Genomic DNA, 24,910 nt, shown 5'->3' with positions numbered 1-24,910 from the left:
AACGACTGTCGGGGCGATGTGAGGTACAAAAGGATGTCATCTGCATACAAAGATACACGGTCTTCAAAGTCCGGAGACCATCGAATACCCTTCATGGATGGTTCCCATCGCAGCCAAGCCGCCAGTGGCTCTAAAGCAAGGGCAAACAAGAGTGGGGACAGAGGACTAAGGGTGGGCGGCCAGCTACGCTCCGTGCACGGAGTGCACGGAGTGCCGTCTCCTACGCATGTTGCGTAGCGGGCGTAGCCAGGCGGCACTACGCGCGCTCTGCAGACGGTGCGTAGCCAGCCGCCACCCGCCTCCCTCCCGCCCTCCCTAAATACATAAATAAAAGTATGAAAAGCTTTTAAAAACACTCACCTTGTCTGCCGCGTCCCCGGGGCTCCCTCTCGCCGTCCCTGGATTCGCGCCGCCATTTCGGATCCTAATGCGCATGCGCGGGCGGCCACGCATGCGCATTTCTCATGAGGAATGCGCATGCGCGGCCGCCCGCGCATGCGCATTATGATCCTAATCGGTGGCGGCGCGAATCGCGGGACGGCGAGAGGGAGCCCCGGGGACGCGGCAGACAAGGTAAGTGTTTTTAAAAGCTTTTTATACTTTTATTTATGTATTTAGGGAGGGCGGGAGGGAGGCGGGCGGCGCGGAGTGGGGCTACGCGGAGTGCGCGGGTGGGCGTAGTTTTGCGCCCACTTCGCGTAGCTCCGCGGAGCCCCACTCCGCACACTACGCCCAGGGTTACAGAGGACAGCCCTGGCGCGTACCTCTACCGAGAACAAAGGAGGCCGAGACACGTCCATTCACCACTACCTGGGCTAAGGGATCAGCATAAAGCAATCGAACCCAACGGATAAAGGTGGGCCCAAACCCGAATTTGGAGAGGACCGCCCAAAGATAGGGCCATTCAATCGTGTAAAACTCCATGGTGGCGTCCAAAGACGCCAAGATGGCCGACTCTCTCAATGTCCCGTCTCGCGCGAGGACTCCATGCAAGCGCCGAAGATTAAGTGCCGTATTGCGATGTGGTATAAATCCGGACTGGTCCGGATGAACCAGATCGCCTATAACAGCCACCAGACGATTAGCAAGAACTTTGGCCAGGATCTTGGGTTCAGCATTTATTAGGGAAATAGGCCTGTACGATTCGCAGCGGTCACGTGGCTTACCCTCTTTATGTATAACCACTATGGAAGCCAATCTCTGGTCAGGAGGAAGAAACCCTTCCGCCAGTGATTCCAGAAACATAGATCGCATATACGGTGCCAGTACATCCGGACGAAGCTTGTAGAGTTCTATAGGGAGTCCATTAGGGCCCGAGGCCTTTCCGGAGCGAATCGAACGGATAGCGGTCGCAACTTCATCCGCCGTAGGCGGAGCCTCCAGCAGGTCCCGCTCAGATTCAGACAAACATGGTAGCGAGATATCGCGTAAAAGCATGTGGGAGTCCTGCTCCGGTCTATCGGACACAGGGGAGTACACTACCCGAAAATAATCGGCGAACCTCTCAACAATCCCAGCAGGGTCCGTGATACTTTCACCATTCGCGTCAACTATAACAGGAACCACTCGACTCGCGCATTCTCTCCTATCCAACCAAGCAAGCAACTTCCCAGCCTTATCTCCCACATCATACAGACGTCCCTGCTGTTCACGACTCATCTCCTTCGCTGCATCAGTCACCAGAGCTCTGTACTCATGTTGTTTTAGGTCCAACAGATGAAGCCTCTCAGGGGAGACTCCAGCATCAAACTCTCCCTCAAGAACGGTAATTTCAGTCTCAAGACGAACAACCTCCTCTCGTCTACATCTCTTAACAGTGCCAATCGACGAGAGGGCCTGCCCCCGAATTACAGTTTTGTACGCCTCCCACAAGGAGACAGAAGAGGATACTGACCCCACATTTTCGGCAAAGTAGTGATCAATTGTCTTAAGTAGTTCCGCTCTAATCTTAGGATCACGGAGGTACCATGGGTTGATCGGGGCCACTCGACCCTCCGATCCCTCATGTGCGTTCACAACCAACCACAGTGGGGAATGATCCAAAATACCCCTGGCAAGATGTTTCACCTCCCCTATACGGGAAGTCTGGGAGGAGGGCATCAAAACATAATCCAATCTCGAAAGGCTGCCGTGGGCCCCAGAGTGGAAGGTATACTGTTGTTGCCCAGGATGATGTAATCGCCAACAATCGGTCAGCCCCAGCGCCTCCATGAAGTCCCCAAGCCAGGATTGGAACTTAGCGAGAACTCGGGGAGGGTAACGATCACACATCCCAGATACTACTGAATTAAAGTCTCCCCCGACCACAAGCAAACCCTCGGGGACTCCCAGAATCACTCTTCCCAAATCCGCATAGGTCGTAGTTTGAAGACCTGGGGGTATGTAAACAGAAAATAGTGTAACCACCCTACCCTCCCAACGCCCCACAATGGCGGCGTACCGCCCTCTATCATCAAGTATAATGTCGTCAACAGCGAGGGGGAGGGAGGTCCGGATTAGAATGCCCACCCCTCTGGAGCCAGAAGTGAAACCTGAGTGTGCAATGAGACGATAGCCACGCCTATTCATGGCGTGGCACGTATTACCCAGCAAGTGCGTCTCCTGAAGCAAAACTACATCAGGGGACAAGCGTCTCAGTAACTGCAAGACCACTCCCCGTTTAATTCTGTCTCCCAGACCATTGACGTTCCAACACAGTATCCGTAGTCCCCTACCCCCCATCCCAGAGTCCACCCCAAGTCCCCCCCCATGCCAGCCGCGACACCACAGCACAGAAGATCATCAGCATTATGCCTTGAAAAAAACAAAGAAACACATCCCTGAACTTCCCAACCCCCCAAAACAACATCATACCCCCACCCCGCACCCCTGCGTTAGACTCAAAAGCCACCCCAACTCGCAGCGTGCCTGTCGCCCTAACATACAACTAATCTACGAAAAGAACCCCAGAGGAGGAAGTCTCACCCGCCCCTCACCCACACCCCAGTAAGACAATGGAGTAGCAATCATTATCAGTATAGCATCGAACCATTGCCGAAAGTCAAAACGTTGGTCCGGGAGCCGATGTCGCTCCCTATTCCTGCTCCGTCGGGCCGCCCTCCGCTCCACCAGAAGGTTCCGATTGTTCAAACCGCCCTCGTCCCGTAGGCAGCGAGTCCAACCAGTCATTAGCCGCTTCAGGATGGTCAAAGAAAAATGTTCTATCATTGTGGACGATACGCAATCGAGCCGGGAAAAGCATGGCATATTTCATGTCCCTGTCTCTAAGTCTCTTCTTCACTCCTTGAAATCCTAGCCGCTGCTTCTGGACTTGTTGGGTGAAGTCCGGATAAAAGCTGACCACAGCGTTCTCATATTCCGTGGGGCCTAATGTGCGGGAAGCCTGCAGTATCACATCCCTGTCACGAAAGTTGAAAATCCGCGCAATGATGGGGCGCGGAGAGGCACCCAGCTTGGGCGGGCCACCCGGGACACGGTGGGCCCGTTCTACTGCAAAGAACTTGCTCAGGCCCTTGGGCGCTAAATGATTTAGGACAAGGTCCTCCACCAGTAGGTCCACAGCTGACGATTCCGTCTTCTCCGGGACACCGACCAGTCGGACGTTGTTCCGTCGTGCTCGGCCCTCAAAATCGTCCAAGCGACGGGAGAGATAGTCACGGGCGGATCTCAGATTACCGACCTCCGTCTGTAGGTCAGAGACGTCAGCGATGAGACTAGTAGTCTTCAGGTCGAGAGACTTGACCTTTTCGTTGGTTTTTGCAAGATCCGCCCTGATTAGATTGACAACAGTGTCCAGCTTGTGGGTTAGGGCCTCATACTGTTGTCCCATCGCGGCCTTCATCCCAGCAATGGCGCACATGACGTCTTTCAACGACGGGTCATCACCCAGCAGGGATTCGTCCTCAATGCCGGCCGGGGGTTTAGCCATTCCGCTCGGAGAGCTCTTAGTGAGGGTATATCGGTCCATGACGTTGGATTGGACAGAACCTCCTCGAGCTGCCGGTCTGGTCTTGCGCCTCTCCGCTTCAGGCTTGGTGGCCATCTTAGGTCGTGTGCCCCGGAGGGTAGTCTGAGACCTAGTGAAAATGGCTACACTCGATGTGCCCGCAGAACCTCAAGGAATAAAGTGAGGACCAGTCACTAGGCAAAGAGCAAGAAAGTCCGGATCTCCAAGCGATGTTGCGAATAAACAAGTGAAGCAAGCAACCAGGGCGACCAAGGCAAGGTCAATGACGTAGGATCATCAAAATCGAAACCGAAAGTAGAAGACCGGGCAAGGGAGGTTAACGCAGGCCGTTGTTATTCAATTACTACCCGGCTGGCAGAGTAGGCAAGCCCGGGGCAGTGCCATTGAGCAGGCCGCAAATATTCAAAAAGCCATATCTTAGGTTCCCGGAGACCAAAGCGAAATCCGCCAACGGATAAATGATCAGCAGGTTCACGACCACAGAAGCCCGTCGTCCAAATCAGGATTAGATGCAGGATAGTCGATGGAGGTGGCGAAGGTCCGGGAGCTCTGAGCTCACGCGACCATCTTGGGTGCACGCTAAGCTCCTCCTCCATGACAAAGTTGAAAGTACATAGAAGACTGCATACATAGTCTATAAGGGTTTCAAGCAGTCTATGCCCTAAGGCCTATTTTAATGCATGAGTACTTAGGTAGTGAGTGGATGATTACAGTTCTGCAAGGAAAGAGCCTGATTGAATTTATAACAGCCTCAGTTTTACCACAGTATACAGATAAACACATACTGCTGAATGGCTCACTACAATCTTGAAACAGTACTGTGAGAATGTTTGCTGGAAGTGTAAGGATACACATTGAGGAATTGAACGTATAAAACATAAGTTTGCTGGTGCATAGAACAGTGCATGCACAGTCTATAGGGCTTTGAAACAGTCTATGGACTAAGGCATGTTTTAATCCATGAGTATCAAGATAGTAACTGGATCATTACAGTTCTACAAAGAAAGTTCCTCACTAAATTTATTACAGCTTCAGTTTTACCACGGTACAATGGAAAAGAACATACTGCTGACTGGCTCACTACAATACTAAAACAGCAGTGTCAGAGTGTTTGGAGGAAGTCTAAGGATACAGACTGGGGAATTGAAGGCATAAAACACAAGTTTGCAGGTGCATGCAAGACTGCATGTATACTCCATACGGATTTTAGGCAATCCATACCCTCAGACCCACTTTGCATATGTTAAATCAATACAAACATTTAAAGAATATATAACTGAATCTATAAGAGCTATAAGAGCTTCACTTTTAGTACAATAAATACATTAGTAGATAGTGCTCAAACCTTTATTATTTTTAAACAATACATTTATTCTTGTAACATCTCATAATTTAACAGACATTCCAACACAAGTTCATCAGATATGTCATTCAGATCAATTCCCTCGTTAGCAGTTTTCTGAATTAATTTGTTCTAAAACTTCAACATAATTTAATACTTCCAGAAAATCTCCATCAAAGCTTTTGTCTTCAAAATCACAGTTCATGTCTGCGGCACTAATTTCCCCTTCTTCATTCTCATTGCCTGTTACAGATACGATTAGTTCTTCAATTATACTCAAGGTAATATCCAAAATCTCCTCCGTATGAGGCTGTTCTCTTTCCTTAATTTTTCCTTTACGTTATTGATCCTTCTATAAAAATATAAACAATTAATTTTATCACTTTTCGTAATATATAATACAAAACTACCGTATCACCTATTTTGGCCTACAAAAAATACTATATAAATACTATTATCTAATAACATTCCATTAGTAGAGTTTTAGTCCTTTGCAAAGTTTGTAAATATAATTACTTATAAGGATATCCTGTTCTTAGCTTTTCTTAAATTTTGAAACCAGTCACTCCTTATGACTATAGTAAAAGACTCAGGCTATTATAGTGAAATACACTACTAAAAAATGTAGAAGATGTCTATTCACCTTACCCATTCCAATATAATAAATGTGTTTTAATAAAATGCAAAAGATACTATTCATTGTCCAGAATAACACTGTGTATCTGTGTATATTTAGACATCATTATCCCACTACTTTTTGAATACTTCAGGTCTTTACTCTATCTCCATTCCTCATCTATAACTTAGTCTAACCCTACTAATTACCTACCCCTGCGACTTTCGAACTAGCCTCTACTCTAGTATTTATTTGCAACCTTATAGCTTGCGGTTCTTTATATTTCTCACTGCCTATAATTACGTAACATTTATTAACCTAGGCCTCTCAGTTTATTGTCTAATTTGTATATTATTAATTTCCTTGTGTTCTTCTACTAACCTTTCTTTATGCAGTTGCTTATTATTTCTTCTGTCAATCCTTGTGTTTTTCACTAACGTTCCTTCTTAATTCAAGAGTGTTTCTGGTATTCCTTACTCAATGTGTACTTTTCCCTTAAGACCGTACTTATCACGAATGTTCTCGTTTCTCGTTTTAGGTTACAGAAAATATATCGAGTGAATATATTCAATATTCTCTATAATGTCAGGTAAGTTTAGTCACTCAGTAACTTGTCATACGATTATTTTCAAAGAATATACCTTTATCAACTATATGGTATCACTTAGGTTTCTTGTATGGTTTCTTGTTCTCTCTGCTCTTCAGGTGCTGAACACAACTGAAAACCATCTTTACACACTTATCTTCTCGTCCATGTTTTGTTACTTCAGCTCGGTTGAAGCACATTCCATCGACCATTTTTAGCAGTTACTTGTACTTACCTTAAGCATATAAAATAATTAAAAATGTATATATTATAAAATTACCATCTGTGGAAGACACAAAAAAATACAATAGTTACAATATATCTTTTACAACACAAAATAATTTGTAAACTATCACATTTGCCTTTATTGCTGTTCTCAGAAATATAATTTGAGATGTCATCAGTGATGTCATGAGTGATGTCACTGAGCATGTCATGAGTGATGTAATATGTGATGTCATCAGCAGTGCATTGCGGGTGCGCGAGTTAAAGTTAGCTGAACTAACTATAACGGGGGAATTTCAAAGGTTTTGTATGAGTGAAATATCCAGCTAACTATAACATGGGTGAAACCTATGGTTTTTTCAATGAATTTCTAAGGTTTTTAAATGCTAATTCCTAACTATAACGTGCCTGAAACCTATGGTTTTTTCAGTGAATTTCAAAGATTTTGTAAATGATAATTTTAAAATGTACTAATTATTATATTTCTTTCTTTTTATAGTAATTTCCTAAATTTTTATTATAAATACTTATTTTCAAATTAAAATATTAACAAAAGTAAATTCAAAAAGAATGCACTTTTAGTGAAACTGCCTGGGTGAATTTGTAAGTGTTTGTTAGGGGCAGATTTACAACACCCTTGTGCCTCTTTTACAACGCCGTTGCATCACTTTTCTGATGAATCGGTGGTGCAAAAGATGCGCCATGGTATATGGTATTTAGAATTCGGCGTGTCTGGGAGGTGCGTCACATTGTAAATCCCTGTACCAGAAGGAGACATTCCTACATGGGGGGGGGGCGTTCCTGCGCAGGAACACCTCCTAAAAGTGGCTAACTGAAATCTACAAGATTTCACTCAGAAAATATTGAATGTCACTAGAAACAGTGAGTTCAGTAATACTCATCACATAACAGCGGGCAAAAAAAGACAATCAATAAGATTATCTTAAAAAAAACCATTCAACATTCTCAATAACAATCTAAAAAATAGAAATAAAACATATCTTAAATATTTTTTCCTAAGAGCAATTTCTTACGTAAATATGACACATCTCAAACAATCATAACATAACAAAACATTATGATTAATTTTCATACACTGTAAATATTATTACTTACAAATATATGCTGACAAAATATATAACAACAAGTCCTTTATGGTTTCACTCACTATTCCACACGGCCAAATAGTATGCGTCAAATTCTTAGTTTGTTAATTGTTCAATAGTAATCCTGAGCATCTGCCTCCCAGCCTTCTGATCCAAAACCACCGACACCATTTGCTCCGTCTCCCAGTGCTCATCCCTCAGCCTGACACTATTTAACATCTACATGGCCACCCTCACACAAGTAGCCCACCATCACAACCTCAACATCATCTCCTACATCGATGACACCAAGCTCATTCTCTTCCTCACCAAGAATCCACATACCACCAAAAGCAACCTCCACGACACAATGAAGGACATCACCATCTACACAAAGAGCAGCCCTCTAAACATGAAATCAAACAAAATTAAAGTACTCATCCTAAGACCCACCCCCTCAACCTCAGACGACTCCTGCTAGCTCACTACACTGTGGACAGTACCAACACCTACCAACCATATCCACAACCTAGGATTCATCCTAAACTCCTCCCTCTCCATGTGTAAGCAAGTCTACACCGTGTCCTCGTACTGCCATAACACCCTCCAAATGCTCCGCAACATTTACAAGTGGATCCTTACCAAAAGAAGAAGAACAGTGACACAGTCCCTCATCAGCAGCAGCAGACTACACTGTGGCAAAATACTCTACACATGAATTCCAGCCAAACACCTACAACAACTACAACAAATCCAAAAGACCACCATCTCACTTATTATGAATGTTCCCTGCTGCAGCCACATCACTCACCACCTTATACACCTACACTGCCTCAATATCAACAAGAGGGTCACCTTCAACCTCCTCACCCTCACTGACAAAATACTCTACAACACCAGACTAATGTACCTTAACAGCAGTAATTCTAAAAGGCCAAATTTTGAACTTAAACTTTTGGCTTTAAAAATATTAGGTAAGAATTTGGTAACTCTTTAGGCAAACGTTGCTTAAAAACTAATTGACTATCAATACAATGCATCCAACCTTTCAGACATTTTAAATAAACAGTGTCATGTCCAGATGTTGTAGAAGGTCCATCATGAAAAATAATTGCAACAGCTACAAAAGTTCTTCCTGATATTGAAACTTGACCAGCTGCAACATTTTTAATTGAAGTTTCCAATTTTCTTCCATCAGCTCTACAACGTTGCAGAATTAAAATTACATACTGTCCACTGTTGATGACATTTCTGATTTACATTGGCTACACTCCATGTTTTGACTTGCTCCTCTAATTAGATTGTTAAAAGACACTGATTCCCAGTCAGGTAAAGTCAAATATATTAATCTTTCAGTGTCTATGTTAGTGCTACATGTAAACAAACAATTTTGACAGTCATGTTGCCATTTATAAGAAAGGCCAAAAAGGTTTTCAATATCTATACCTTCATCTTCCAGTACACCAAGCATAAACATAAAAAATTCCTGACAATCTTGCTGAATATTCTGCGTAAATTGACTAGAACCAGAACATATGTCCAAAACATTTCGAATATCAAAAACACTTTGTATTTTACTTTTATCACTACTACATTTCTCATAAACAGAATACAACAATGAACAGAATCTTTCGTCCCGATTTTCAACAGTTTGCTGTTGCAAACTTTCAAGAACAAAAACAACAATAACAACTACATTAGCATAGCAGTTGACACCACAACTATTTTAAAACCGATAACCAACATTCTCTTCAACACTGTCCTTTTTGTTTTTGCTTGCAGGCGCAACTTCATCTTGTTTTTTTTCTTTCTCTACAGTTTCACTACAGATATTCTCAAATCTTCTTTTTCTACCTACCATCCCATCTCTATTTACATAATTAACAAAATAAACAATTTTACCCATTGCTCCATTTAATAAACCTTTTTCCACATTCAAATTACGTCGTAAAATAACCTTACAGTTTACACATGCATACAAATTATTTTCTAAACCTGCAGTTTTACTTATCGATTTCTCTAAAGAATCCAATTTCCTCTTCAACTTTTCAGTCAAAATAATAGTGATTCCTTCATGTTCTATTTTATCAATAGCTTCCAATTTTATAATTTCTTCATTTTCCAACTTTAACATTTCTTCAATGAATATAGAACAATCACGTAATGTTGGCATTAAGCAGATTACAAATTTGTTTTCTGCAATTCTCATGTATATTTTCTCTGGGACAATATTTTCATTTGGAAACGAATTCGAAAGTAATCGTCTTTGTAAAGCTTGTTTGCCATGTTCAGTAATTTTTCCAATTCTTATATCTTGAAGAATAGTTCCATAATCAGCATCATTTGCCTGTCGCATATTTGTAATAAGTTCCTTATACTCAAAATATGACCAAACGTTTACATTTCCAATGCTCCCCGAAGACTTTCTGGTATCTTCATGCGACAATGTTTTAAACACTGGCTGTCCTTTTACAGGAGTAAGTTGTAGAAGATCTCCAAAAACTATGACGTGTTTTCCTCCGAATAATACGTCATACTCTGTTTTAAGAATTTGGTGCATTCTTAAATGCACAAAAGCAAGCATTAAGTTTGATACCATGCTTACCTCATCAATAATGAGAAGTTTCATTTTCCTCAAGACTCTTGAAACTTCACAAGAAGATTCCCCAGATAGCTTGTGGTATTCTAATTTATTTTCATGCTCTACTGGTAGCATTAATAAACAATGTAAAGTAATTCCTTTATTATTGTGGGCTGCTTATCCAGTTGGAGCAGTGACAACACAAGACAAATGCGATTCACTTGTTTTCTGTAGAAAAGTTGTGATTACTTTAATTACAAAACTTTTGCCTGTTCCAGCTTGTCCACTCACGTACATTTGGATAGGTTCAAATGATGAGCAAGAGCACTCTTTCGTCTCATGAAGTAATCCATGGTCACTCTGTTCTCTCACTTGCTCATATATTTCTTTCAGCTCCAGATTTAGTTGTTCTTCCAAGTTTCCTAAGTTTGTTACATCTTCTTGACCTTGATACATTGCTGTTTCCACCTCTTCCATAGCAGTTGCTGCTTCATTTTGAACAATTGGTTCTCCTACTGGGTCCTGACTCAATGGAGCAGAAGTTGAGAGCTGTCTCTAGCAATATCAGCTGCAATTCTAGCTTCTTGCTCAATTTCGTCATTCAATATTTTCACATAATTAGCAATAACAGGACATTCTATAGTATCTTTAGTTGCATTGAAGGAATCTTCATAGCTATCGAAATCTCCAAGTAATTCCAATTCTGAAAGCAATGGCTTGAAAAGTTGCAAAAGAGCTAAATAGTAAAATTCCCCTTTGTCAGGTGTTTAGCAACTCAGTTCACGGTGATTAATCAAATGTCCTTTTCTTTGTTTCACCAGACATCCTTCAGAACCAAAACTGCATATATACCATTATTAATGTTTTCGGTAATATTCCGTTTAAAAATATAGTTTTGCAGCACTTCATAGAGACAAATGTTCTCAAGATGATGACTTCTATTTGGATAATATGTATCCAACATATTTGTTTTCACAATATCTGTACTTTCTGGCTCTTTTTCAGCTAAATATTCAATTTCTTGTACAGATTTAAGAACTCGGTTTCGTGTTGCAGCAAGACCTAGACCCACTCAAATGATTCTTCTAGATTTGGGATATAGACTTGCAGATGATAACCGATCCGAGCATTCATACGTTCCAATTGCTTGATGAGATAAAATCTTCAAACTGTAAGTATATAACTTCTTACTTGGACTCTTCTTGTGGGAAATCTCTTCCCACATTTCCTTCAATTCCGTGTTTCCTGATTTTGTTATGTAGGATGTTACATATCGAGCAACAGCAATGGAATTGTCCGCAACATATTGAATATCCATATTAGCATTCCACTTGGAAAAAATGACTGGGTTATAGTCATTTATATATTTTGACTCTTCATTTCTTCTTAAGTTGTAGGTATTTTTTGGAGACTTTCTTGTGATAGTATGTAGCAAAGATGACATAACACTGTTCACTCTTCCTTTTTATATTACAGGTCGTGGAAATGCAAGACTGCATTTGGTGTAGAATTTGTCCTTAGAGTTGCACTATGGACGACAGTATTTCCCACAACGATGGCTTTGGAATCGTAAGACTTGTTGTCTTAAGTCCTTATCTTGTGTATTTTTTGGGTATATCACATGTAGCATATTCTTCAATAAAAGAAAACACAGTATCATCTGAGTTTATTCCAAATTTGGGAGCATCTTTGATCCATATTATCATGTGTATGATGAGGAGCACCTTTTGCTTGATACTCCTTTTTTCAAAAGAAGTCAAGAACCTCTCCAAGAGGAGGATTTCTTTTATTAGTGATAAAAGACATCATAGCTTCAAATCTATGATTGAAATACCTGCATACATTAACTGGATCCAAAGAGCACAATTCTCCAAGTGTTTTGTATTCAATATTTAGTATATTTGAATTTGCCTCTTGAAGAAATTGAAGTAAATCATCCCAAGCATATTCAGCACAGCTTAGAGTAAGGAACCATGTAGGAGTTCCTAAGTTCCTTAGCATACATTTCAGTTCTCCATGACAACGGTACCAGTACTCATTAGTACCACGCTGACACGCCATGAGATTAATTAGCTGAGATTCCAAAACATTATCTTTCTGCAGTACTTTATCCATAAATCCATTTGCCGAAACATTTTGCAGATGTACATCTGTTTTCAATATATGGTTTACTGCATAAGAAAGTCCAGACAAATCACTCTCAAACAAAAGATGAAACAAATACGGAATACATTGTCGAAATCTTGGATCTTCTGCATATAATTTTGGTGTCCGGTATTCAGATGCAGAAATCTGCACAGGTCGGTCATCATATCGTCCTTCTTTTCCTGTGGGAAATAATTGAGGGAAACTACGAGCTTCCAAGCTTTTTTCCCATACACTAATGAGACTTTTTTTGCTTCTTTCATTTGGAATAACTCTATAGAATTCCCCATCACTTCTTTAGAATGCAGTGGAAGAGCACTGTAATGTTTGTAGATTTCTTCAGTTCTGGACACATCCACTTTTTCAATTTGTCCAGATGGCAAGTCACTGTCTTCTTCTACAGTTATTTCTTCTTCTCTTACATACACATTTCTGTAATATTGATTATTTTTTAACAGATACAATGTTGCCTTTTTCACTTTCCTAACATCCACTAATTCTTGCCAGATTGTCCTACTCTTAGTAGGAACGCCATTAAGAAGAATAACTAAAGGTTCATCCTCTACATTTTCTACACCAATTGTTTCAATATTTTTCTTTAAATCTAGAGGCAAATATACAACTCTTCCCTTTAATCCTCTCTGTAAATCAGAAGGAGGCAATTTTCCTGTCTTAGGCTCCATATGAACAATAGCCTGAAATGGATGCACACATTGAATAAGAATAGACTCATAGGTATTTAAATCCATCAGTTTAGAAGGAATATTCACCAACTCAAGAATATTATGCACAGCTCTAGCAGGCATTTTGTTCTCGTTTAATTTGTTATAACAATATTTACAAATACGCTGATCAGAACCCAAATTAAAACAATTCTCTACCAACAAATAAGTTGCAAAATCCTTCCACTCATTATTATTTCTCTTTAAACACAAATCAACAGTCCTGGTTTGATTTTTATAATGAGTTCATCGACAACAAATACAAGAATAATTTGGCCTTTCACCTGAAATCACCTTAAACTTTGTAATTTCTTTCTCAAAATGTTCTGTACTACAATGTTGTACATTCCCTTCTACATGTCCTTCTATTAATATCTCAATTTCTGCACTGTCTTCCTCAGGACCAAAATAACTAACCTCAATTTCATCACAAACCTTCTTTACACCTGATACAGATCCATGCAAAAGAGCACTGTTCAATTTTTTTAACAATAGAGCTGGACTTTTTGCATAATAAAATCTTCTGACTAATTTCCTCATTTCAGAATGATGTACTGCTAACATCCTGAAATGGTGAAAAACACTTCAACATACTTTTTTAGAAAGACAAGCCAGAGAATGACCTTGCAAACCAGTATTTCCTCTCACTCTGCAAGGGTCTAGTCCTTGCAGCATCTTAATCTTTTGTTTAACACTTTTCTTAGTATAGTTACGTAAGAAATTGCGTAAAAAATCAATAGATTCTTGCCGTACACTGCAAATACTACTACAATTCCAAGTGTACACTGGAGCTTTAGGATGTCTCCCTAAAACTTCATCAGCTAACACCTCTTCTGCATTTCTAGGAACAGTTTTCTCTTTCTCAATAGGACAACCATGTCTAACCTCATAAGCACGCCCACTAGTGTCAACTGCATGCATCAACTCATCACTCTGAAGATAACTTTCTTCATTAAAAAAAGGCTCAGAACTTGAACTATATTTCCATTCACTCAAAAAAAAACTCACAAACATTACTTCTGTTAATTACGCTTCTCCACTTACTTTTGGCCTTCATTAAATGGATTGGCTTATCTAGTGATCGAATTCTATTTATTACTAAAATGATCAATTTTGTTTTCAATTCCAAAGCTTTCTCAACTACATTTTCTATACCTTTCTTCTTCTTATAAAATGCTGTTTTTTTTACACCCCTTATTTTCTTTAAGTAAATTTGAAACAACTCTATTGTAAAACATTTTTTCCTAATTTCCATAAATTGATTTTTCCTCCTTTTAGTATACACTATTTTTTCTGCAGTTGACTTTCCATGATTGTTCTCTTTATTCTTCTTTTTCTTTTTCGTTGCAGACACAGTAGTAGCATTTTTCCCTTCGTCCACACTACTCTTAGTCTTTAATATTTTCCTCAGCAAAGTGTTCCTTCTCCTACCAGGACTTTTTTTCTTTTTCTTAGCACATGGTTCTTCATGTAAATCTTGTGGATAACTTTTCTTCAAATAAACACCTTTCTTTCATTGTTTCCTCTTCTGACGTTTGTTTCTTCAGTATTGATAGACAGAATCTATTAATAAAAAATATACATAACATTACAAAAATAAATATATTAAATATTCTATAATATTACTTATAAGAACAGAAGCAGGATTATGACGAGAAACATGAGACAATGAAAATAAAAGTACTGACAACAAGAGAGGAAGAAGTATTAAACAAAGGAACATATAACCAAAAAGGGGAGCATACACAGACACTGTAATATAAAGGGATGAAGGAAGTATGAATAAACTGAAAAGTATCAATAGGTAAAGAGAGAATGAAGAGAAACGTGGAAATATGAGGAGAGAAGAAACAGTATAAGAAGAAAAAAGAGAGTAAGAGGACAGAGGGGGCACTATAAGAAGAGAGAGATAGACTCTAAAGTAAAAAGAAGGAATATGTGAAAAGACACGCAACTATAAGAACAAAAAAGGAATACTAGCAAAGGACAGTGTATATAAGGACAGAGAGAACAGTACCAGAAGAGAGCATGAAGAATGTCGGGAAAAGTGGAGCATGAAGAAAAAAGGGGTGTACAAGAACAGAAGATACAGATTGAGGAGAAAAGAAGGAGTATAAACAAATGGAGGATTATAAAAAGTGAAAAATGTATGACGAAACAGGCAGAAGTATGACAGGAGAAATAAATCTAAAGAGACAGATCACTATGAAAAGACGGAGAATATGAGGAAACTGCTGCAGAGTGTATGCAGGGAGTCAAGGAGGAATAAGAAAAGAGAGCAAACAATATCAACAGATTTTATAAGTATAAACTAAGAGGACAGAAAATTAAAAGAGAAAAGAAATATGAAGAAAAAGAGTAAAATATGAACATAGAGAGAAGGAGTATAGGACAAAAGGAAATATTAGAAAAACTCAGTAGTATGAGGAGACATGGAGAAGTAAGAGAACAGAGAGCAGAATATGAAAACAGGGGGGAGTATAAGAACAGGGGGGAAAATAATGAGAGGAATATGACAATAGGAAAAGACGGCAATATTAGTAGAGAGTGCAAAGTATAAGAAAAGAGAGGGGAAATGTGACTACAGAGAGAAGAGTATTAGAACAAAAAAAAGTATGAGAAAACACAGTGAGAATAAGAAGAAACAGAGAATATAAGAACAGAGGAGTATATATGAAGAAAGAGGAAAGAAAAGACAATTATAAAGGTAGACTGACCGTATAAGGAGAGAGGGAGTACTATGAGAACACAGTAAGAACTATGACAACAGTGGTGAATATAAAGACAAGAGAGAATATAAAGAGTAGGACAAATATGCAAAAAGAGGAGCAAGTATGAAAAAAAAGTATAAAAAGAGAGCAGAGTTTAAGAAAAAGATGATAGTATAAAAAGAGAGGAAGGAGTAAGACCAGACAGGAGGGAGTATGACAAGAGAGTGTAGAAAATATACAAAAAGGTGCGAATATAGGGGCATATTATCAAGGACCAGTCTTAAAATTATCGCTGTTTTATCGGCAGGAAACTGGCGATAAAACGGTGATAATGGGCTTGATAATACACCGTTGTTAATTCCCATAGAAACCCATGTTCTGATATTAACATGGGCTTCTATGGGAATTAACAAGGGCACATTATCAAGCCCATTATCGCCATTTTATTGACAGTTTCTTGGCAATAATTTTAACACCGGTCCTTGATAATATGCCCCATAATTCTTTAATGTACACACATACACAGTGTGATATTGCCCCAAAAAATTATAAGACCATGCATTTTACCAAAACACATTTACTACTGTAAAACCTTTAAAAAGCAGCGACTATAGGGGCATATTATCAAGGACCGGTGTTAAAATTATCGCCGTTTCATCGGCTGGAAACTGCCGATAAAACGAACGATAATGTGCTTGATAATATGTCCTTGTTAATTCCGATAGAAATCCATGTTTTGGTGTTAACATGGGCTTCTATACGAAATAACAAAGGCGTATTATCAAGCCCATTATCGCCGTTTTATCGGCACTTTCCGGCCGATAAAACGGCGATCATTTTAACACTGGTCCTTGATAATGTGCCCCCTAATTCCTTAATGTACACACATGCACAGTGTGATATTAGACAAAAAAATATTCATTTTACCATTTACTACTGAAAGACGCTTAAGTGACTCTACATATTCCATGTATATAATTACTACATTTCAGTGAACAACACTGACTCATTTTCCAAATACATAAGCAATTTACTACATTATTTCCGCCACTATTACATCAAACAAAACTAACAGAATAAAACAACAAAGACGCACAAGGGGCTTGTAAATCGACCCAGACTATATACAGAGGGAGACAAACAAGAAATAGGATATAACAAGGAGTATCAAGAAAAAAATTTAATATGAAGAGAATAGGAACAAAATGAGGAGACAGAAGGAATAAGAGAAGAAATAGGAAAATATAAAGACAAAGAAGGCCAATATCACCACAGAGGACAATATAAGAAAAAGACAGTAGTGCCAAGAGAGAGAAAGGAGTAAGAGGAGACAGTGGGAGATCTAAAAAGACTAGAAATTATGCAAAAAGGGAAAAATGTAGGCCCATATTATGAAGAAAGGTGGCACATTGTCCCCGCTTCTATCGTCAGGATACTGCCGCTAAAGCGGCGATAATGGGCTTGATAATATGGCCTTGTGAATTCTCATACAAGCCCAGGTTAACACCATAACCTGGGCTTCTATGGGAATTCACAAGGACATATTATCAAGCCCATTATCGCCGCTTTAGCGGCAATTTCCTGCCGATAAAAACGGCGATAATGTATAGCCCTTTCTTGATAATATGCCACATAATTCCTTAAACTACACAAACGCATAATGTGATATTAAGCAATAAAACATAACAGCATGCATTATAGCAAAACACATTTACTACTATAAAACGTTTAACAAGGGACGAATATAGGGGCATATTGTCAAGACAGGCGATAAAATTATTGCCCATTAATCGGCAGAAAACTGTCGATAAATCAGCGATAATGGGCTTGATAATATGCTCTATGGAATTCCAGTCGAATCCCATGTTAGACGTCCCTCACATCTAACATGGACTTTGAGTGGAATTGCATTCAGCATATTTTAAAGCCCATTATCGCTGCTTTATCGGCAGTTTTCTGCCGATTAAGTGGCAATAATTTTATTGCCTGTCTTGATAATATGCCCCATAATTCCTTAATGTACAAACATGCACCACATACATTCCCATACAATTTATCAACTCAGCTTTCAAATTGATTTGTAGATTAAGAAGAATGCCATTCACACAGTAGATATTCTTATACAGAATCTCTCTACTTCAGTGTTTGCACCAAAACCACGAAATGGAACATTTTCCCTCTCACTTTACACATACATACATGTAAATAACCAATTAAAATCCTTCACACAATAATTCGAAACAAAACACACATTTCCATTGCTTTAACATTTCAAACCTATCCAAACTGACATAACTTTCCACCCTACCCCCAACAGATCATGCAAAAGTCACCTGTCAACAGAGGTCAAAAGTTCAGCATTGTATAAAACACTGCTCCTCAACAATTTTAGACTATGCATAATCACTTACTTATAAGTACCAATAAAAAGAAAAGGTCTCATTACAAGCAACCAACATATAAACACATAATGTTGATACATATCTGTAAAATATGAATGTTTTATTATTTTTTTCTTGCTTACATACGCTTATGAAACGACTTTTAGAATTCGCACAGTACGCGTACACTAAATATACCATAAAAAAAATAGCATCTATCACTAATTTTTTTCAATCCCCGGGGACCCCATCCCCCGGGCTCAAATATAACGTTCCTTCAGGAGCCGGCATTGCTTTTTGTCAGAGAGACCAGCTTACATGCTGCTCTCTCAGACGAAAAGCAATCTGCTTTCCTACTTGAAAGACAACTCTCGCCCTACCATAGCAACCAGCAGTGTCCCAGGGATAGGAACCCCGTAACACTACAGAAGCCGACCCTGGGAGGTGGTGGTCCCCAGGGCCATCAAAGACTCAACAAAGGCCATCAAACATTTTGACCGAGGGATCATTGTGAACCCACCTAAGCAGTACTAGGGGGACAGGAAGTCCAATAGCAAATACCAAACTTTTCCTGTCAATCTACACACTCAATCTACACACATATACACATAAATAAAAAAATCACATTTATTCCCACATTACATCAAAACGAAACACACTTTTATATTGCTTGAACTTTTGCACCCTTTCCAACTGACAAAACTTTCAACCCTTCCCCCATTCCACAATGTGCCAGTTACCATAGAAAGACTTCAGGGAACACCTAACTCAGCACACAGGTGAAAAGTTCATCATACATTGTTGCAAATTAAACCAGCAAGTGTGCTTGACTTGAGAATATACCAGCTTATCTTATGTAACGTTCTTTTCTATGACTTTTTCTTAACCAATAAAAATCAGCCTATAAAAACACAGAAACATTCATCCTAGCTTAGTGTAGAATAACTAATCAATTCTTTTCTTTTTTCAAAACTGCATGTTGTCCACCATTTTAGAAAAAATCTTACTTTTCAAACTGCCATTTCATTTACAGAGACCTTCAGAGTGCATCCAGACCTCTCTTCAACATGCTTACAGTGTGGATTGTGGGACACAGCTATATTTTCTGGAGTCAAATGTATGCACAACGGAAAGGAATTCACAAAGACCTATGTTTATCAAATGTAGACATTACATGGATTGGATAGAGAGGATTAAAGTGGCACCAATTGATACCATTGGTGAAATCCTTTTTGCATCTCCAACACCCTGACCTCATAATTGTGCACTGTGGTGGCAATGACCTAGGCATTTGACAGGGGTAGACCTGGAAATGCTTATGAAGGACACCTTTGCACAATTGATGACACTGTTCCCCAAAAATGCCTTTGTATAGTCTAATATGCCAAAGGCAGAAATGGAAGCGGTCCAACCACTATTGTCCACAGATTGAAAAAGCTAGGAAACATATGAATAAATCTGTTTCTTCCTTTCTCCGAGACTATAGAATGGGGTCCATCTACCACACAATCTACAACATTTCAATATCCATGACATCTATCGGAGAGACGGTGTACATTTTACAGATGAGGGAAACAGAGTCTTCCTCTTGAACTTTAGACTCTGCATTGGTACTTACTTGTAGGTACTAAAATCTACCAATAAACACAATGGCTCGTTTTAGAGCCATCCAACATCTAAACACATACACTTCATAAATATCTTAAAAATATTCTTCTTTCTCTTCCTTCAGTACGCTTATGGGACGACTTCCAATATTCGCACACTACGTCGTCCATACGTGCTTGTTACGCGTACGATAAATCTAACATAAAAAAAATAGCCTTTATCACTAATTTTTCATAATCCCCGAAGTACCCCATCCCCCGGGGGCTCAAATCTAACGTTGCAGACCGTGGAAGAGCCTCATAGCCTCCACGGTGTCAGCCGGCTCCCCACTTCCTGCAGGAGCCGGCATTGCTTTTCGTCACAGAGAGCAGCTTACATGCTTCCATTCTAGTTACGTGAAAAGTTCACAGTTGCGTCACGTTTAGTTAACAGTACCTTTAGTTGCGACAAAGTTCCAAAAGCAGAAGCTGGTGCAGTGGAAAACAAGCGATGCGTTGCTCCTGAGACCCTTGGGAGGCGTTTGCGACAACCCCATTGCAGCAGCAGGCGTGTTGCGATGAATCCGGTCTGTATGGGGAGGAAGGCCACTTGTATGGATTCCGGTGCGGAGGTTCCGTAGGAAGTTTGTTCTCGCAAAAGGCACGATGCGACGATCTTTGGAGTTGCGACGATCTCCGGGGTGACGATTCGTGGACCAGCGGTGATTTTCTATCTAGCAGCTCCTCGACGCGATGGTTTCTGCGATGACACTCGCAGCGACGTGATGCGGTCCGCAAGCAAGCAGTGCGGCGATCTCACCCAGCGACGACAGGCCCTGCGACGACACTCGCAGCGATGTTAGACTTTTCCGCACCGGTCTGGTGCGTCCCGCAAATGAAGGATGCGACGGCTCTGGCAGCGGCAACAGGCGCTGCGACGATCTCGGCCTTCGTAGCGGTGGGAAATTTCTCACACTGTCGGGGAAGTGCTCCGCAGCGAGCGATGCGATAACTTTTCAATTGCAAAAGTCTCTCAAGGTTAGTTTCAAGCTTCCCAGCACAGGTACAACTTCCAGAGGCCCCACAACTGGATCAAGCACTCTAGGAAGGACAGAACTCTCTCAGCAGAGTTCAGGGAAGTTGGGGGTGAAGTCCTTTTGTTCCTGGGACTTCAGAACAGGGAGCCAGCTCTTCTCAGGCCCTTGGAGATTCCTTCAAGACAGGGGACACAGCACAACAGCAAAATCCTTCCCCTCTCCTTGTCAGCAAAGCAACAGGTCAGTCCAGCAGAGCAACAATAGGACAGTCTTCCTTCTTCAGTTTCAGCTTTCTCCTTGGCAGAGGTTCCTACTTGATTCCAGGATAATCTAATTTTCCGCTTTCAGGGGTCCTGTACTTATACCCCTAAAAGTTCCCTTTGTGCAGGAGGGCTCTGAGCCCAGTCTAAACCAGTTATGGGTGTTCCTTGAGCACTTTGCTTTCCTGGCCTCTCCCTTCCTTTCAGAGAGAGGGGCAGGGTCGTCAGCCGCCCAGCAGGATGTGGAGCCAGCATTGTGGAGGGAAAGCACAGCCCTGGAGCACTTTGTTGACATGATTCCTTCTCTCCTTTCACAGTGCAGGGCAGAGACATCAGACGCACCACAGGGGGTGGAGCCAGCACTGTGGGGGGCGGGCACAGTCCTATTCAGGCCCAGGTGCTAACTCCTCCCACCACTCGAGTTGCAAATGTAGTCATTCAGCCTAGGGCTGACTCAGCCAGCCTCTTGGGGAATCCCCAGCCCCTGTCACTCTCAATCCAGACAGTCAATCCACAAACAGGTCAAGGCACACAGAAAGGGCAGACAAGAAAACAGTAACTTTCTAAAAGTGCTATTCTCAAACACAGGAGTTAAAAACCACCTTTCCTAAAAGATGTGTTATTAAATTCTGAGGTCAGGGATACCAGACTTTTATGTCCTATCTTGTTCCTATGGGACGAAATGCTGGTAGCCACTGTAGCCAGCATCCCCCATGATAGCCTAGGGAGCAAGATAGCCTTGCAGCAGTGAAAAACGAAAATGGCTGTAATTCACTACTAGAGCATGTCACCTGCACCAGTACATGCTCTACCTTTCACATACACTGCACCCTGCCCACGGGGGTACCCTGGGCCTTCCAAGGGGTGACCAATGTGCATAAAAAGGGAAGGGTTAGGCCCGGTCAGTGGGGACACTGACCAGGAGGACATGGCAGTTCACAGACTGCACACAGGCACTACGGTGGCAGGCCTTAGACACCATTTTAGGGCTACTCATGTGGGTGGCACAATCAGTGCTGCAGGCCCACTAGTAGCATTTGTCATCACCAGCCCTGGCACACCCAGTGCACTTTACTAGGGACTTCATGGTGATACAAATATGCCAATCATGTATATCCAATTACAATAAAATTTAGACAGAGAGCATATGCACTTTAGCACTGATCAGCAGCGAGTCCTATTGCCAACAGCCACGGGTCAGGAAAAATAAGGGAGGAAGAAGCAAAAAGTTTGAGGATGACCCTGCAAGAAGGGCCAGTTCCAACAGTCCCACTAACCCTCTTTAACACAAGCCAATCCCACATGTGTAACTGTGTCTTGAGTTGTGAAAGGCAGTGACCCTAACTTCATAGCAACAACCACAGCACCAGACTCCCTTCGATTAGTGAGGAGGATTTGCATATTGAAGGCTGGCGACAAGTGGTGAAACTGAACCTGCTCTACGCCAACCAGTGGGGCCTCCAACGTATGCACATGGCTGTGGGCTATCCTTATTGCTACCTCTGGCCTACACTACGGTCAGCAGAGCTCACAATTCAGATAGAGTCCTGATTCCACATGACGTAGTCCAGTAGGTAACACACATTACTCCCAGTGAGGCCGTCCACACCAACGGCCATCACAGCCTCATACAGTCTCAATGAATCTGGTGCCACTAACCCTATTAAACACAAACCAATCACACATGTGTAACTGTGTTTTGAGTCCTGAATGGCAGTGACCCCAAGTCCAAGGCAGGGATCACAGCACCAGAATCCCTTCGATCAGTGAGGCATATTTCTTTATGCAAGGCCAACGACACGTAGTGCAACTAACTTTGTTCAACACAAGCCAGTCCCACATGTGTAACTGTGTCCTGAGTCCTGAATGGCAGTGACCCCTAAGTCTGTGGCACCGACCACAGCATCAGACTCCCTCTGATCAGTGATGCATGTTTCCATATGCAACAGCGGCTACGCGTGGTGCCACTAACCGTCTTTAACACAAACAGATCCCACATGTGTAACTGTGTCCTGAGTCCTAAATGGCAGTGACCCCAAGTCAGTGGCAGCGACCACAGCACCACTCTCCCTTCCATCAGTGAGGCATATTTCGATATGCAAAGCCGTCGACACGTAGTCCCACTAACCCTCTTTAACAAAAGCCAATCCCTCATATGTATCTGTGTCCTGAGTCCTGAATGGCAGTGACCCCAAGTCTGTGGCACCGACCACAGCACCATACTCCCTTCGATTTGTGAGGCATAGTTTTATATGCAAGCCGGCGACACGTAGTCCCACTAATCCTCTTTACCACAAGCCGATCCCACATGTGTAACTGTGTCCTGAATGGCTGTGACCCCAAGTCCGTAGCACCGACCACAGCACCATACTCCCTTCGATTTGTGAGGCATATTTCGATATGAAAGCCGGCGACACGTAGTCCCACTAACTCTCTTTAACACCAGCCAATCCCACATGTGTAACTATGTCCTGAATGGCAATGACCCCAAGTCTGTAGCACCGACCACACCACCATACTCCCTTCGATTAGTGAGGCTGATTTCGATATGCAAGACAGGTGACACTTGGTGCCACTAACTCTGTTCAACTCAAGCTGATCCCACATGTGTAACTGTGTCCTGAGTCCTGAATTGCAGTCACCCTAAGTCAGTGGCACCAACCACAGCACCATACTCCCTTCAGTTTGTGAGGCATATTTCGATATGCAAGCTGGCGACACGTAGTCCCACTAACCCTCTTTAACATAAGCCAATCCCATATGTGTTACTATGTCCTGAATGACAGTGACCCAAGTCCATAGCACCAACCGCAGCACCATACTCCCTTCGATTTGTGAGGCATATTTCGATATGCAAGCTGGAGACACATAGTACCACTAACCCTCTTTAACACAAGCCATTCCCACATGTGTAACTGTGTCCTGAGTTCTGAATGGCAGTGACCCCAACTTCACGGCAACGACCCCAGCACCAGACTCCCTTTGATTAGTGAGGAGGATCTTCATATTGAAGGCTGGCGACAAGTGGTGCCACTGAACCTGCACTACGTCGACCAGTGGGGCCACCAACGTATGCACATGGCTGTGAGCATTCCTCATTGCTACCTCTGACCTACAATATGGTCAGCAGAGCTCACAATTCAGATAGAGTCCAGATTCCACATGAAGGAGTCCAGTAGGCAACACACATTATTTCCAGTGAGGCCGTCCACAGCAAGGACCATCTCAGGCTCATACAGTCTCAATGATTCTGGTGCCACTAACCCTATTTAACACAAACCAATCACACATGTGTAACTGTGTCCTGAGTCCTCAATGTGGCAGCGACCACAGCACCAGACTCCCTTCAGTCTTATTTGTTGTTCTTTTTAAAAAAAAAATTTTTATATGTAAATGTATACATGTCTAAGATTCCTCTTTGTCCAACTGCACAGGGACACATCTGGGCCCAGGAACGTTGTTGGGGGTATGTTGGCAATGTGGGAAGAGGGTGCATTACCTGCTAATGTGGGGAGAGGGAACGTCAAGGAGGTATCTCTCACAGAAAGAACTCCAATATGTTTTCACAAATGCCTCAGACAGATGCCAGCTGACGGACTGAATCACAAAATCATTCTTCAATACCTATATAGTGTGAGTTATGAACAGTTCGCACCCAGGCTCGCA

Source organism: Lissotriton helveticus, chromosome 7 (assembly GCF_964261635.1).
Source record: "Lissotriton helveticus chromosome 7, aLisHel1.1, whole genome shotgun sequence".
Taxonomy (NCBI): domain Eukaryota; kingdom Metazoa; phylum Chordata; class Amphibia; order Caudata; family Salamandridae; genus Lissotriton; species Lissotriton helveticus.
Note: the sequence above shows the minus strand (reverse complement) of the source record.